Source organism: Myotis brandtii, unplaced genomic scaffold, assembly GCF_000412655.1.
Source record: "Myotis brandtii unplaced genomic scaffold, ASM41265v1 scaffold90, whole genome shotgun sequence".
Lineage (NCBI taxonomy): Eukaryota > Metazoa > Chordata > Mammalia > Chiroptera > Vespertilionidae > Myotis > Myotis brandtii.
The window spans coordinates 341,071-358,433 of record NW_005371694.1 but is presented as its reverse complement, the minus strand read 5'-3'; the positions used below and the strand labels follow the sequence as shown (position 1 = coordinate 358,433).

Sequence of the window (17,363 nt, the reverse complement as noted above, 5' to 3'; positions counted from 1 at the left end):
GGGAAAATTCAAGTTATCCTTCTGGACTTTGACTTACCCACTTTACTCTCATTCGCTCATCATTGTTACAAAGAGCAAGTTACTTAACTACTCTAAGATTTAATATGTAATCTATAAAATGGGCATAATAAACATTGAAAGGTTGTTATAAACACTGAAGGAGACAACAGGTGAAGTACCTGGCACACAATCACTCAAAAAAATTAATTCTCTTTCTCAAATGCAACTTAAAGCAATACTTCTACATTTAATGATATATAATCTATACTCTGATTCATTCTCTCTCTCTCTCTCTCTCTCTCTCTCTCTCTCTCTCATATTCACAACAGCCTGAAAATGTAAGTAGCTCAAGTTGGGTGTAATCCGAGGCTCAGAATGATTGATTGACTTGCCCAAAGTGCACAGCTGTTAAGTGGCAGAACCAGAATTTGTGTAGAAAAAGCTGCTTATGCCCCTGTGTTTTTTTTGAACCTGTGACATCAAATGAAAGTTACATTTTACACTAACTATTCTGTTCACAGAATTTGGAACATATATAATAATCTTAAGGAAAATTTCCATCTAGAATGGTTATAAATTTTAAGTTTTTTTAACTAATGCAAAAAACTAAGCTATCTCCAAAACTTATTTCTCAGTTCAGGATACCAGAAGTTTCAGTTTTATTATGTAAAAAAGGGCCATGTGAAGTTTTTTTTAAAAAAAAAATAATAATAATGACTAAGTACAGTGAAGCTCAAATGTCCAATGTGTTACATATTTAAAGTATAATTTTTTAAGCCAAATGATTATTGGCATCAAATAAGCACATTTAAAATCTATCAATGAGAGTTCACAATGATTTTTAATTTCTGAACTAAAAATGCCTATATTTTCTCACAAAGTGAAACTAGAAACTGTTGCCTACAAGAAACACTGCAACCTGACCAAATGCTCACTGTAATTAGTGCTTCTATTGTAATTGGGGTTGTAGGTGGCGCGGTAACCTCTGAGCATCCTTGATTGTGTATAGTTAGAGAACAAAAGGTCACAAAGTAAGTCCTGTGGCTTCCCAACAACAGTTCCTTCACCAGGAACGCAGGCTCAGACTCTAGCATTCATTTGCTAAACTCACTCAAACATAATGCCTTCTGGATGAATACTCAGTATTCTCCAGCTATAAGACCTGGGGAAAAATTATTTTATAGCTCAATAGTTTCGTATTTTCCTTTAAATGGGTCTTACATGTTTCTTCTTAAGACTGTTTAGGTATTTTATGTAGTTTGTTGCAATTGTGAGTGAAATTTCCCCTTTAGATCCGAGCTCCCCACTCCCCCCCAGTATTTGCTATTACATTAGTTGTATATAATCTGAGTGGAAGAATAGAAGTGATGTTCCCAAACATCTCAAAATAGACAGCCGTTAACCATAAGGCAACATTAGAATTCAAAATGACCCTGGACAATTAGAGAAGTGTTAAAAACAAAGAAAACAGCAGTGAGTAGGGGCAGGTACAACACAAAACAACAATGACAAACCAAACAATCAAAAAGTCAGATGGGCCGAAACCGGTTTGGCTCAGTGGATAGAGCGTCAGCCTGTGGACTGAAAGGTCCCAGGTTCGATTCCGGTCAAGGGCATGTACCTTGGTTTCGGGCATATCCCCAGTAGGAGATGTGCAGGAGGCAGCTGATCGATGTTTCTCTCTCATCGATGTTTCTAACTCTCTATCTCTCTCCCTTCCTCTCTGTGAAAAATCAATAAAATATATTTAAAAAAAAAAAAAAGTCAGATGGGAACTTCAGCTATATAAAAACATGTCAGTGCCTGGCTGGTGGGCTCAGTGGTTAAGCATGGACCTATGAACCAGGAGGTCATGGTTCAATTCCCAATCGGGGCTCATGGGCGGCTTGGTCCCTGGTGTGGGGTGTGCAGGAGGCAGCCGATCAATGATTCTCTCTCATCATTGATGTTTCTGTCTCTCTCTCCCTCTCCCTTCCTCTCTGAAATCAATAAATATATACATTTTCAAAATGTCAGCAAAATATGTAGGATTGAAGTGGATAATTAGCTGACCATGAACGAGCAGGGAAGCACTGCACTCTTTACGGACCTGTAAATTGGCAGCTGGTACGGAAGGACCATCAGGCCAGCTTCCTTATGTGCTCAGTGCTGGTGGAACCTCTATCACAGCGGTTCTCAACCTGTGGGTCACGACCCCATTGGGGGTCGAACGACCCTTTCACAGGGGTCGCCTAAGGCCATCGGAAAACACATATATAATTACATATTGTTTTTGTGATTAATCACTATGCTTTAATTATGTTCAATTTGTAACAATGAAATTGGGGGTCACCACAACATGAGGAACTGTATTAAAGGGTCGCGGCATTAGGAAGGTTGAGAACCACTGCTCTATCACGACACACACTCATTCTGACAGTTACCACTTGAAGAACAAGGTGGAGATGTTAGAACCTAAGTTAGCATGAGAACTAAAAAGATGTATATAAAGTAAAAAAAAAAAAAAAGATGGAATTACAGAAAAGATAAAGAAAGGTCCTTTGATATGCAGGACAGTGACCAACAGTAGCTATGTACACTGATGACAAAACAAAACAGGCTTAACCGGCAACTTGACGGCATGCCATAAATGGCAATGCTTTCAGACAGCAGATTTATTAATCATTAAAATGGCTGTCAAATTTTCTGTTGTAACGGTGTAATTTTGTAGGTTTTTCTATGTGCTGCTCAGTTCTATAAAAACTGACAGCTTCGGTGATTTCAGGCTGCTTTTGAAGATACCAGTGGCTAAGCTATCCCCAGCTCACAAAGTAAATAACTCACCACACTTCTGAATACAAACAAAAGGGCTTTATAGCCCAGCTAGTGAGTGGCTGGGAAAAATTAGAATGTTTATCTTACAGTGCTTAGTGGAAGAGGGACACAGGGTGTTTGTTTTACCCAGCAACCATCCACATCTAGTCTGGAGGGCCTGCTGTGTTTCATAAAGAGAGACAAGGAGAAGCAACTTGGAAGTACGGTAGGATCTTGTTGGACCAAATGCAAACCTATCCCTTAACCAGTTCACACAACAGGCAAAGGAGAGACTCCCAGCAGCTGAGAAACAAATCTCTAGAATCTTCAAACTAACACGGTAGAAAGGGACAAATTCACTTAAAGAGGCTTGGGACCAAGGTATGTGAGTTTAAGGTTAGTATAACTTCTTAGAGAAAACATTAAGAACTGATGGGGAAAGACAACAGCAGTGCTAACGAGTATAGTGGTGCCTAAAGAATTACTCCATGTTCCATTTAAAAAAAGAGAGAGAATATATATATTTTTGATGACGTATTCAGGATTATTTGAGATATGGCCTCTTGAGCTGCCTTTGGTCAATACTGACATTTTTATTCTCCTTCTAGATCCCCATGATTACCTTACCCAATTCTTGGTATTTACCAATATATTTTTCCTTTCCCATAATCCTATATGTTCTTTCTTTTGTAATATGCTCTCTTTTCTAACTTAAGATTTCTTTTACAACTCACTCGCTACATTTATGTTACTTTTTAAAATATATTTTTATTAATTTCAGAGAGGAAGAGAGAGGGATAGAGAATAGAAACATCAATGATGAGAGAGAATCATTGATCGGCTGCCTCCTGCATGTCCCCTACTAGAGATCAAGCCCGCCAACCCAGGCATGTGCCCTTGGCCAGAATTGAACCTGGGACCCTTCAGTCCACAGGCCGATGCTCTATCCACTGAGCAAACCGGCTAGGGCACTACATTTAAGTTAATAGCTGCTTCCTATTGTCTCAAAGGGAACTTAATCTCTTGCAAATGGGCAGACATATCGATAACTCTGACTAATGTAAAACTGATTCTTCCTAAATTGGCTGTTTCATTCTTTTCCCACTTACATAATTTCTTGACCTAAAAGATCTACACTAGCATTGCAGGACCATGATACTAGCTAAGGCTGGGTAAGAAATTAGAAATACATGGGGAAGCGTCAGCTTAATACTTACAGAAATAAATTATATCTAGAATACCTATAGTACAGGGGCTTTAGTATGGGTTGGAATAGAATACAGTTGAAACTGTATTCAAGTTCCCTGAATACAGGGAAATAATATATTTTTTCCTTTGATTCTCTTTTTCAAGAGATATATTTAGAATATCAGATGAATGCTAACTTGAGATAGAGAAACTCTCCTGGTTTTTGCTTCCTGCTGAGAATGGATCTATAATGGATAAATTATAGAGTAAGCCAACATGTCTTTTCTGCATAGATAACAGTGGCACAATTTTGCTTATGTTCACAGGGAGTCCCTGGTTTGGTGTAAGTTAGGCTTTAATAGTTTTCAAAACATTGTATGAAAGCCCCAAATTTTACAGTTAATAGACACTAATAAGATATTACGTTAGGGCTATTTTAAAATGATGAAAATAAGGTGGTATTAAATCTAAAACTACTGGATTTGAATCATGAGCTTTGACTTATACTTTTTAGACTTTTATGAAAGACAAAAACAACAAATGGGATTAGATAAAGCTAACACTTACCCCAAAATACAAATATAAAAATACTCTTTGAGAATATATTTAACACAAGATAAAAAGCAAAGTGTTTTGCACATAGTTGGATCTCAAGTCAATCACATGTTTCTTCTGTCACTGACCTACTATGAGTCAGGAAATTCTATATATCCTATGCTGCTGATACAAAGATAAATACTGTACTAGGAATTTCTTGCAATCCACAAGTTCATAGCCTAGCCCTAGTTGAATAAACATGTAAACAAAATAATCACAGGACAATGATAAGTGCTATTATAGAAGCCTGTATAAAGTTATCTAAAAGATAAGAGGACTCACTAGCTGTGCCCACACAGGGGTGGAGTCAAAGAAGTTTAACAGAAGATGTGACTGTCCAGTGGGGTTGACACCCAAGGCAGGAATGGCAAGAGATTATTCCTCTGAAAAGTTAAACCAGATCACAAAGGGCTTTGTATGTCACGCAAATGGGTTAGGCTTTATCTGGGAGGTAATGAGGAGCCACCTTAGAAGGAGTGGCAAAATCTGATTTACATTTTAGAAAAGTACTTCCCATGGCAATGTGAAAGGTGGACTACAGAAAAAATGAGGCTACAGACAGGAAAGCCTTGTAGGAGGCTATTTCAAAAGCCCAGAAGAAGAAGGGAAAAAAAAAAAAAGCCCAGAAGAGATAACAATCATCTAAAGAAGGACCCTGAGGCAATGGCAATAAGGATTATGAAAAGAAAACTAACCTGAGAAATGTTTGAAAAGTAGGTGAGACAAGACTAGGTGACTAATTAGGCGAGAAGTAAAACACGGAAGTGAGGACAACTCCAAGTTTTCTGGTTTAACCAATTAGATGGCTTGTGGTGCCATTAACTGAAGTAGATAATGCAGAAGAAAAAGCAGATTTGGAGAAACCAATAGAAATGATCTTGGTTAAAGATATGTGGGGTTTGAGGTAGGAATACTTGGTTGTTCATTAGAAATATTATGTGAATTAGGTCAAATATTTGAGCAGGATACACATTAGTAAATGAGTAGGTAATAGCCTAATTAATGGGCACTGATGAGTTGGCCCAACACACTTGCATAATAAATCACAGCCCCATTGGTAACTGTGGCCTTATAGTGATTTCATAGGAATGTGTTCTCAGCACTCTCCTCTTTGAGTGACAGAATCCCCGAGGATGTCAAAACTTTAGGCACTACTGCTTAAACCTCAGTATATGTAAGACCATCCAATAAGCTTGCTACAATGAATGGGCCTAGCTAGACACTCCCTCACCACCCCGAGACTTTGATTCAGTGGTGTGGTGTGGGATTCAGGAATCTGTATGTTTAAAAAGCAACTCCTGGTGTTTCTTATGTACATACACTAAAGTTTGACTTATTTGGGGGAAAAAAGAAATTTAAAAAAGAAGGAAAATGTAGTTAGAATTTTGCATATGTTAATTTTGCCTTAAAAATTACTATGTATTTAACTTAAATCCTTTTATTTCTTTTGGTTTTAAAGTTCATGGTTTTAGTCAAATTCTAGAGATTATTTTTCCTAGAAAAGTGTGTAACAAATAAATTTGCCTGCTTTGAGTCATAATAATATATTTCCCTATGCTTAACAAGGAAAAAAAAATATCTAAAGTTAACAACAAAATAAGCAGTGAAAAGCAACTCGTTTAACCAATTTGAAAATGACTAATTGAAAATGGTGGCCTCATTATGCTTAAAGGAAAGCGTCCTGGACTGAAATTCAAAAACCTGCATTATTTGACATTAGTTCTGACCTTGAGGAAGTCCTTTGAAGTCTCTGGGCCTTCATTTCCCCATTTATCACATGAAGGTGTTAGGCTGGAAAAAATCTCATAAGGTTCTGGATAAGATTTATGTGTTGTCCTTTAACTAGTATATTTGGTTGAACCAAATGAAAATGATGATGTTGAACAATTTTACCTACAAAAAATGGAAATTTAATATGGTTCAACATATTGTGGATGGAGCAGACTCATCAGGCATGACCAGTCCAGAGCCTTTATCCAACTCCATCTCAGTCAGCTTGTTTCACTTTCTCCAGCAACTGTATACCTCGATGGCTCTAAGCACACCCACCTTTACATCCTGCAGGCTCTGAGATTTCAAAGGGCAACAACCGTTTTTTACCTCTAAATTGAAAAATCCTATAGAAGGACCCAGATTGACATGGCTTGGTTCATACCCTCTCCTCAGCCAAATGCTGCGGTCAGAGTACTCTTATTGGCTGGAAGTAGGTTACTTTCCTACCCCAGTGACCAGAGGGGTGGAATAGTGTGAATGGCAGCTTTCAGTCCCATAAAGGAGGTGAACAGACAAAAAATAGATATTCTCTACCTGTCTCTATGTCTCTGGGTGGGACATGACTTAAAATATACTTTATTCATCGAAAGGACATATTATGACTCAACTAAACCAGAAGGAAGATTTGAATTCAAATTTTTGTGGCTTGGGACATTATTTTCCCCTTCTGAATTTATTTTCTCATCTGAATGTATTATAAAGACCTTGAAGCGTTATGATGAAATGATATGAAATCATGTGCATGAAATTTCTTTGAAAATTGTAAAGCACACATAGAAGCAGGGAACAAACTGACAAATCTCAGAGGGAAGATGCGGGGTGAGGGGTGAGAGTGGGAAGAGATTAACCAAAGAACTTATATGCATACTAGAGGCTCAGTGCACGAATTCATGCACCAGTGGGGTCCCTCGGCCTGGCCTGTGGGATTGGGCTGAAACTGGCTCTCTGACATCCCCCAAAGGGTCCGGGATGGCGAGAGGGAACAGGACAGGTCGAGGGCCCCCACCGGTGCATGATTGGGGCTGGGGAGGGACACGGGAGGTTGGCCAGCAGAAGAGGGACCGCGGGAGGGCTCCTGGGCATGTCTGGCCTGTCTTGCTCAGTCCCGATTGGCCGGACCCCAGCAGCAAGCTAACCTACAGGTTGGAGCGTCTGTCCCCTGGTGGTCAGTGCACATCATAATGAGCAGTTGAGCAGCGTTAGCATATCATTAGCATATTATGCTTTGATTGGTTGAACGGATGACCGGACGACCAGACGACCAGACACTTAGCATATTAGGCTTTTATTATATAGGATATCCATAACCTATGGACACAGACAATAGTGCAGTGAAGGCCTGGGGGGAGGGGGTTAATGGGGGAAAAAGGAGGACATCTGTAATATTTTTAACAATAAAGATAAATTTCAAAAAGAAAATTGTAAAGCACTATAGAACTTAAGGACTCTTTCATTCAAAAAACATCTATTGAGTGCCTACTGTGTTTTGTTTGTTTATAAGCTTTCTTAGGCAAAGATAAAGATGAATTAAATATGATATTTTTGCCCTCTGCAACATCATACAGGATCAGGATAACATCCTGTATGTAAATAAGCTCAGCACATCTTAACTTTTTAATACTTGACAACTGAGAGAGTACAGTAGTTTAACAAATGCAGGGATAGTCCATATATTGTAGAATAGAGATATTACTCAAAATTTGAGTGTAAACTAAACTTTTTCAAAGCAAACTTTTGACTTGTTTCCCCTCTATTCTTTTCACAACACTATATTTGGTTCTGTTCACCTCTTCAACAAATGATTTCTTCCTAAAGATCAACATTGTTTGTCTCAAAGCCAGCTTTTCTCAAAACTGGTCTTGTGGCTAGTGCTCTACTGAATGTTTCTTTCTTTTTTTAAAAAAATATATTTTATTGATTTTTTACAGAGAGGAAGGGAGAGAGATAGAGAGTCAGAAACATCGATGAGAGAGAAACATCAAGCCGCCTCCTCCTGCACATCTCCCACTGGGGATGTGCCCGCAACCCAGGTACATGCCCTTGACCGGAATCGAACCCGGGACCCCTTAGTCCGCAGGCGGATGCTCTATCCACTGAGCCAAACCGGTTTTGGCATACTGAATGTTTCTTATCTCTAAAATATATTTTATTGATTTTTTACAGAGAGGAAGGGAGAGAGATAGAGAGTCAGAAACATCGATGAGAGAGAAACATCGATCAGCCGCCTCCTGCACATCTCCCACTGGGGATGTGCCCGCAACCCAGGTACATGCCCTTGACCGGAATCGAACCCGGGACCCCTTAGTCCGCAGGCGGATGCTCTATCCACTGAGCCAAACCGGTTTTGGCATACTGAATGTTTCTTATCTCTACATACACTTTGACCTGAATACAGCAATTCTAACCCCATAGTCTCACTTATACAAACTCTCAATTTTGTAAACAATTTTGAACTTGATGCATACTAATTTTTATTTTCATATTTTTTGGCACAATTCTCTTATTATGTTGTCCCAACCAAGCTCATGCTTTGGGAAATGATTGATAAAACTAAGAGTTGTCTATAAAATCTTATAGTTCTCTAGCCATTCTGAATCTAAAATTGCCCATTACCATCTGTGGCAGTCAAACTGATTTCTTATAGTGGTTTACCTTCCCATCATCCTAAAACTCATTTTGAAATATGACTTTATAAAAATGTTAACAAGATTAAACAACAAATTATAAGAGACTTTTCAGGATCTTCCTGCTAATAAATATTTGCTTGCTATGCATACAAGTTTATATGCCAATCACATATTTATTCAGCATGAATTGGTCACATTGTAATAAGATCCTGCCTCCATGAGAACTATATAAAATTTCCCAACCTAAGGCTGGCTTTGTAGTCACAATGTTACTGTTTACTCCTGGTACTTCAATACATATTGCTCAGAGTTTTGTCATGGGTTCCTAAGCCTCTATTCTTGAAATTATTTGCCTGGATCTGCTTATTCACTTATTTCTTCAGCAAATATTTACTGAAGGACTACTATATGTCAAGTGCCGTTCTTGGCTGGGTGGGTACAAAATTAATAAGGCATAGTCTTTGCCTCAAGGCCCTCACAAAGCTGTAGAGAAGACATAGAACTAAAAAACAACAACCCAATTACCATACAGGAGATGCAATGGACTATGGAAACTCTGGTGTGTGTCTGCTTCCCTCTGGCAATTCCTCCCCCATTTCATTGGTCCAAAAGGGCCAATCATATTAGTTCAGGAATGGGCATCTTACTGTCCCAGAGCAATCAAAGGCCTCCTCACAACTTTTCTGCTAGAGTTAGAAGGAGAGGAGTATCCCTCTGTTGCTTTTTTATTATTTTAAATATATTTCTTTATTGATTTCAGAGAGGAAGGGAGAGTGAGAGAGAGAGATAGAAACATCAATGATGAGATAGAATCATTGATTGGCTGCCTCCTGCACGCCCCATACTGGGGATGGAGCCTGCAACCTGGGCATGTGCCCTTGGCCAGAATCGAACCCAGGACCCTTCAGTCAGTAGGCCAACACTCTATCCACTGAGCCCAACCAGCTAGGGCCCTCTGTTGCTTTTAGGTCACAAGCTCCAAGTGTGGAGCCTGAAGCATGCAAGTGATTTCACTGGTCATGCTCAGTGCAAGTGATCAGCTGCTGTTGGCTGCCGGGGGCTAATTCCAGCAGGTCATACATGCAAGAAGTTCATCAAAAGGTTGGGGGACCTTGAGGCTTCAGCAGGACTGAAGATACATATTATTGCCTGCTGGAATAGCTGAAACCATTTCACCAAACCTGGAGATCTACATGTTATTGCCTGCTGCCAGACAGCTGAGGGCATTTCCCCTAACCTGACACTGCCTACTGTATTCCAAACCTTCCTTTTGATACGTATATCTGCTTTGCTTTAGGGCAATTTGTGTTAATAAAAAGCTAGGGGTCCAGAGACTCAGAGAACTTGGTTACTGAAGCTAGGTCTCCTCTGGCTCCCCATAATGCCTTCCAAATTTATTTTTCATGTCTAGTCTCTTTATTAATTTACTCGCAGCCTTTCTCCAGATTCCTGAACCCTTCTAGATGCTGAGAAACACCCCGGCAGGTGGCATATTCCCCACCATGTAGAGAGAATCAATCCAAGAGAGACCAAAGCCAACATTCCAGGAGAAGCAGAGAAAAGCAAGACCTGAGAGTTGAAGAAAGGCTTGCTGATACCTGGGTCTGGTATGCCCGAACCTTTCACTTCCCTGAGCTTACCAGATACGTGTAGAGGTAGGCAGTCCTGGGTTTAGATGGGCTTCCATGATCATCAGGGATCCACGCTCCTTCTGTCATTCTACTCTGCAATCCTTACTTAACATATGACTTCCATCTTCATGTAGCAACTGAACTTCTTGCTGCAGACCAAGATCGACAGTAATTGATATAAATGTGAGGAGTCTGGCAGAAGGCTGACCAGGACTCCTTTTGATATTCACAGGGTGAATATCTACATTTTATTACCTGCTGCTGACTCGGCCTAAAGCAGCAAACTCCCCCAAGACCTGGCAATCTTACTGTTTGCTAAACATTACCATTGATATGTCTGTTTGCATTCCTAAAGGCAATTGTGTGTTCTAGCTAATAAAAACAGCTGGGAATGGAGCAACGGAGAGAGCTTGACCGTCATGGTTAGGCTGTCCTCTGGTTCCCCCAGTAATTATAAAAATTAATATTCCATCTTGTGTGTATCATTTGCGCATCAGCCCTCCCTTCAAGTCTTTGAACCCGTGAAAGCCATGCTGGCCGTGGACTCTCGCAACTTTTTATATTTTTTTATTAAAAATTTTTAATGTGGACATTATTGCAGACTTCCTCCATTCTCCCCCCTTTTGCCCACCTCCACCTACCCCTGCCTCCTGCTCTTTTGGCCTTCACCACACTATGGTCTGTGTCCCTGGGATATGCTAATCCCTTCAACTTCTTTATCCAGTTGCCCCCACCCTACTCCCCTCTGCTCCTGACAGTTTGTTCCATGCATCCATGCTTCTGGTTCCATTTCGTTCATCAGTTTATTTTGTTCATTAGATTCCACATATTAGTGAGATCATATGGTATTCGTCTTTCTCTGGCAGGCTTATTTCACCAAGCATAATACTCTCTAGGTCCATCCATGCTATTGTAAAGGGTAAGAGTTCCTTCTTTTTTACAGCCACATAGTATTCCCCTGTGAAAATGTACCAGTTCTTTTATCCACTCATCTGTGATATATTTTTATTGATTTTTTTTTTTGAGAGAAAGAGAGAAAAGGAGAGAGAGAGAGGAAGGAAGAGAAACACTGATTTGTTGTTCCACTTATGTATTCATTGGTTGATTCTTGTATGTGTCCTGATCAGAAATCGATGGTGTATTGGGACAACATTTTAATCAACTGAGCTACCCGGCCAGGGATGCAAATGCACTTCTTCTTCTTCTTCTTCTTTTTTTTTTTTTACTGATTTTTAGAGATTAAGGGAGGGAGAAAGAAATATCAAGGTGAGAGCAGAACATGGATCATCTGCCTCCTGCACACCCCGTCGGGGATTAAGCCTGCAACCTGGGCATGTGCCCTGATCCAGAATGAAACCAGCAACCTTTCGGTGCACTGGACTTACCACGCAGGCCAGGGCACAACTGCACTTTTTGAATGGGGAAAAGACTCTATCATTTTCTGCTGTCCCCATTCTTCCTTAATATCTCCCACTCTACTCTGTGCCAGTTGTCACATATCCTTGAGCTCACAGTGTTGTTTTCCTTGCTTTCTGCCCACTTCAGTCATATACACAACCTGCACAGCCCCTGTAGGCTCTGAGAGTATGGTCCCTGATCAAAAGAGCATCCCTACTGAGCTCAAGCAAGAAGTCTAACAACTCCTTTCTTATAAAGCTTTTGGAAAAAAAAAAAGTAGATCCACCAACAGCAATGTTCTCAACTTTAGGGTCATGGGACAATGGTGTTTCTACCTATTGTGCTCGATATGAGGTATATCCAAAGTAATTTCTTACTAGATATATGTGTGCTTTTAAAGTTTGCCAACAGTGCTCTTTCTTTTTTAGAAATTTAAGGTCATTCCTATGATAACATCATTTTCTTTCTCTTGCATTCTTGTATGCTTTATAGAAGAGGGGTGAGTTCAAAATCACTGGTTAATTCACATAATTTGAAGCTTATTTAAGTATATTCATGGGTGTGTCACATATATGATATTCATCCTTTATGTGTTGCAGCAGTAGAATGTTGAAGTATAATTCCAGAGCAGACAGACATTATGGTAAAGCTCTGAATGGGTTAGGGAGTAGAGACCAATGGTCATCACTAAACATGCAAGTGATTTTACTAGTCATGCTAAATGCCAAGTGGGATTACATAGTTTGTTGGCCAACTGGGGCTCTGTGTAAACTTTTTAATATATGTCACTAGTCTCTTGGGAAAGAAAGTCCTACCTTAAGATTAGGAAAAGAAGATTGAAGTTAGCTTTGGGGATGGGGGACTGTGGGTAAGGAGACCATGGCTCACTTTTCTAATAATTCAGAAGGAGCAAGGTTAAGTTAGGTTAAGGGGTCTAAGATTAAGTTAGAATTCCAAATCAGAAATGGTGTTGCCAGAGACATGGGCTCTGCTACAAGATTTGTAATAGAAAAACAGAAGGAATTTAAGCATGCAGGTATAGCTGGTAGCTCCAAACAATGAGGGGGGCGGGGGGAGGGAGGAGGGAACCAGCTAAGAAAAAAGTGCTTGAGAGAACCCAGAAAATTTGGTGCTAGTATTGATAACAGTAACCAGATCCCGGCAGTAGAAGAAAATGGTGGAGCCAATTTTGTAGGTATAACTGATTTGGGAGAATACTTAGTATGAGATATTATAAGGTCATGATATATATTGGGGACCCAGACTAGAGAAATGGCCTTAGGGGGGAAAAAAGGTGATGTAAGAAACACTAATGAAGTAATATACAGATAAGGCTTGTCAATTGACCATGAGTGAGGTGGGAGGCAGTAGAGAGGTAGGGGTCAAAATTCAATTATTTTGGCCTGGATAAATAGAAAAATGAAGAAACTCTTCATAGAAATAAGGAAACCTGATAGGGACACTATTTTAAGGGGAAAGGTGATGTGTTCAGCTCTCAATAATTTGAGTTTGAGGTGAATGTTAAATATCCAAGTGGAAATATCCAGAATACTCAGTAGAGAATAGGAGATGTGAGGCTGAATTAATGAGAGAGGTCAAAGCTAGAATTCTAGATTGGAAGTTATATCTCAATGATGTAAGTAGGAGCTGGAATAGTAGATGTGATTGCTAAGGGAGGTGCTCCAAAGACTAACCTCTAAGAATGTCTTCTCCTGGTTCCTATATATGAATCTTAAATATGTAGACTGGAGATATTCAATTATTGCCTTGAACTGGCAATTATTTATTGCTTATCGTCTGAGACACAATGAACCAGGGATATTTGAATTCCAAAATTGTATTACTTCAACAGAGAAATTGAAATATACAGAGTAAGAATAGATGAATACCAGAAAGTTGCTCCTAACTTGTGTTATAAACTAAATCTAGTATCAGGTCCATTAAATATTGCCAGCCAATACTGAATGAATAGGTGGTTTTCACATAACATTTTTCCTTAAATCCATTTGCAGTATTTTTTCCAAGAAGAATTTCAAGATCACTTCTTAATTTTCTTAATTTTATAGTTTCAAGTTAGACAAATGAAATATGCCTTATCAAACATAGTGTTAAAGACCTGAGTACACTGTGTATTCCAAAATACCTGTGTTAATGTTTAATTGTATAAAGAATATTACGCAAATGTTTAACTGAATAAGGAAGTAGGGTATCATTATTAACAATGATTTGTGAATATAATTAGAAATGAATGATTAGGGAAAATATCACAGTAAAAAGAGTATATTCCAAAAGTAGTAGACTGAGGATATGATAATAAGCCCTTTATATCCTCTACATACCAGTAGAACATGCATATGGTATTCCTGTTTATGAAAATTATTTAAAATGAAAAGGTAGAGATAAGAGGGTTATAATGGTCTCCTAATTCCTCTAAGTAATTTTAATATATTCTATCTATTATACAACTTTGTATAGACTAGTGATCAAATAAAATATATTCCCAGAGGAAGCCTGGAATTTACATAATGGTTTCTCAAATCCTATTGTTCTAGTAATTGCCTCACACTTGTTTAGTTTCTGTACATGTGTTCTGCCTCAACCCATTAATGAATGGATTTTGGTGTTCAGTTGTATAAGGGAGTGTTAGCATTAAGAGAGCATAGAAGAGACCTAGCTGGTTTGACTCAGTGGCTAGAGTGTTGACCTGCAGACTGAAGGGTCCCAGGTTCAATTATGGTCAAGGGCACATGCCCAGGTTGTGGGCTTGAGCCCCAGTAGGGGGTGTGCAGGAAGCAACCGTTCAATGTTTTTCTTATCATTGATGTTTCTCTCCCTTTCCCTTCATCTCTGAAATTAATAAAATTTATTTTTAAAAAAGAGAGAGCATAGGAGAAAGATAAATACCACATGATCTCACTCATTTGTGGAATATAATGAACAACATAAACTGATGAATAAAAATAGATCCAGAAACGGAGATGCATCAACTGACTGTCAAACTTCAGAGGGAAGGCGGGGGGAGGGGGGAGGAGAGACATGACATGGTGTTAGGAGATCAACCAAAGGACTTGTGTGCATGCATATAAGCATTAACAATGGACACAGACACTGGGGTCGGGGGGGAAGGTGCATTTCAGCTTTCTCCTCTAGGTGGTTTTCACACAAATTCCGAAGTATTTTTAGGGAGGAAATATATAGTGGAAAAGGATTATATGTAGCATGCTTGGAACTTTTTATACTTAAGAAATTTAAAAGGAATTCATTCTTCAGGCAACATGACTAAAAGTTCCATGAGTGACCAGGGAGAGGTTAATGGGGGGATAAGGAGACATATGTAATACTTTAATCAATAAATAATTTTAAAAAATAAATTATATCATAAGTCTAAAAATAAAAGAGAGAGAGCATAAGTTCTGGAACTAAACAACTTTGAATATGGATTCTTCTGCTTCCTAAGCTTTGAAGCTTTGGGCAGGTCACTCAACCCCTCTGAGCCTCAGTTTTCCCATCAATAAAATTAAGAACTAGTAGTACTTACTTTATAGGATTGTTGGGAGAATAAAATATAAAGCATCTAGGCAAGTACTTGGCATAAATGTTTATTATAAAGTATTGACATAAAAAATATTTTTGAACCATGCAAACACACACTTACCTAACACATATTAGTTATGTTTTGTTGTATGTGATGGTTGGGTCTAATAAGTATACTAATCAAGGCAAACAGATGGGCAGAAAGTCTTCACTCCAGTCTCAGGGAGCTAACTTAGAGCTGGCATAGGTCCTCTGAAGGAAGATAAAAGTGAACCTGTGTTTTATTTAACATCTAAGTTCTATTGTTTCATCCTCTTTGTCTCTTTGTTCTTTACTGTTTTACTCTTTGTGGCTCAATTAAACAGATGCTAATACTTTCAGAGAAATACAAAATAGTGCAACACAGGTAAACACTAAAAATAAAATTGTAGGAGCAATTTGAACTAAAGCTAGAGCTCAAATCTTAAATATAGTGCCCGTCTGAAATGGAAATGAAGAAATTTCTTTTCTGTACTTTGGCTAATCATGTTAATCAAATCCATAGGATAATTCAAATTAAGAAATAAATGGGACCTTAATACACTCCACTAATATTTAAGAAAATTAAATTTGTATTACATGTGAACAAATTGACAGTTGCTGGACAGAGAGCTGAATAAGTCATCCAATTAATCTAATTCTAACGTATACAATTTCTGAAAATATTTCTTATTTTCAATTTCTAAATGTAAAAAACTAATAGGTATTCTAGTTTTAAAGTTGAGGTGGAAAACTGAAAAATTTGATTGAAAAATGTATAGATCTGAGAAAAGGAAGAATTTTAAGACTGTAATTTATGGGGAAAATATAGATTTTTTTTTCACAATAATGTGATCTACCACACTTGAATTTATTTACTGTAATACTGAATCTTCAGGTTTCATTTAAGAAGGTTAAAGCAATGGTAATAAGTGACTTTGCTACTAATGTGGTGCCAAAGCCTCACTAAATATTCTAAAAAAAGTCTTTGATATTCTTTTTTTGTGTTTTATTTTATTTCAAGAAAAACGATTTTAAATATAATGATGTTACATGCAATAAACCTTAATATTTCAAGAAAAACGATCTTAAATATAATGTTGCATGCAATAAACATTAATATTTCAAGAATAAAAGGATTTTAAGTGTAATAATATTACTAAAACTGTACTAACATAGTATATCACAAAAGTTGTAGGAAATATTAAAAATCTGCAAGTAACAGGATTACTTCTATTATATTCTAGTTGAGCTTTTAACATCATTACTCTCAACTCTGTTTCAGATAAATTTGTTATCTCTGCTTCATTTATCTCTTCTGGAGAATTTGCTAGTTCTTTCATTGGGGGTTGTTTCTTTGTTTCCTCATTTTGATTGTTTGGGTTTGTGACTATGTTTTAGGTAGATCCTCCATACCTCTTAATCTCTAGTGCAGGGCAGTGATAAAGGCTGTTTCTGACTAATTGGATTAGGCTAAGACTCAAAGCCTCCAGAGACCGCCTCTGTCTACAGACTAATAGGATTCCGACTTGAATTGCCCCCAGGCAATCATCCTCAGGTGTGGCAGGAGTTTTTTCAACAGGGTAGGTAAGTTGCTTACCTAATTGTTACTTTTAATCTCTTAAATAGCCTCAGGGCAAGGTGTTTTCCAATAGGGCAGTGGTTCTCAACCTTCCTAATGCCATGACCTTTTAATACAGTTCCTCATGTTGTGGTGACCCCCAATTTCATTGTTACAAATTGAACATAATTAAAGCATAGTGATTAATCACAAAAACAGTATGTAATTATATATGTGTTTTCC

At 38.3% G+C, this 17,363-nt stretch overlaps 1 long non-coding RNA gene across 1 annotated transcript in view; it reads right to left on the bottom strand.

Moving 5' to 3' along the window:
- LOC106724606 overlaps nucleotides 1-17,363 on the bottom strand; it is a 19,948-nt gene that overhangs the window by 2,053 nt on the left and 532 nt on the right. Inside the window, exon 2 of the long non-coding RNA XR_001360457.1 lies at nucleotides 15,663-15,793. This is a non-coding gene — a long non-coding RNA (uncharacterized LOC106724606). The remainder of the gene's footprint in view (nucleotides 1-15,662; nucleotides 15,794-17,363) is intronic.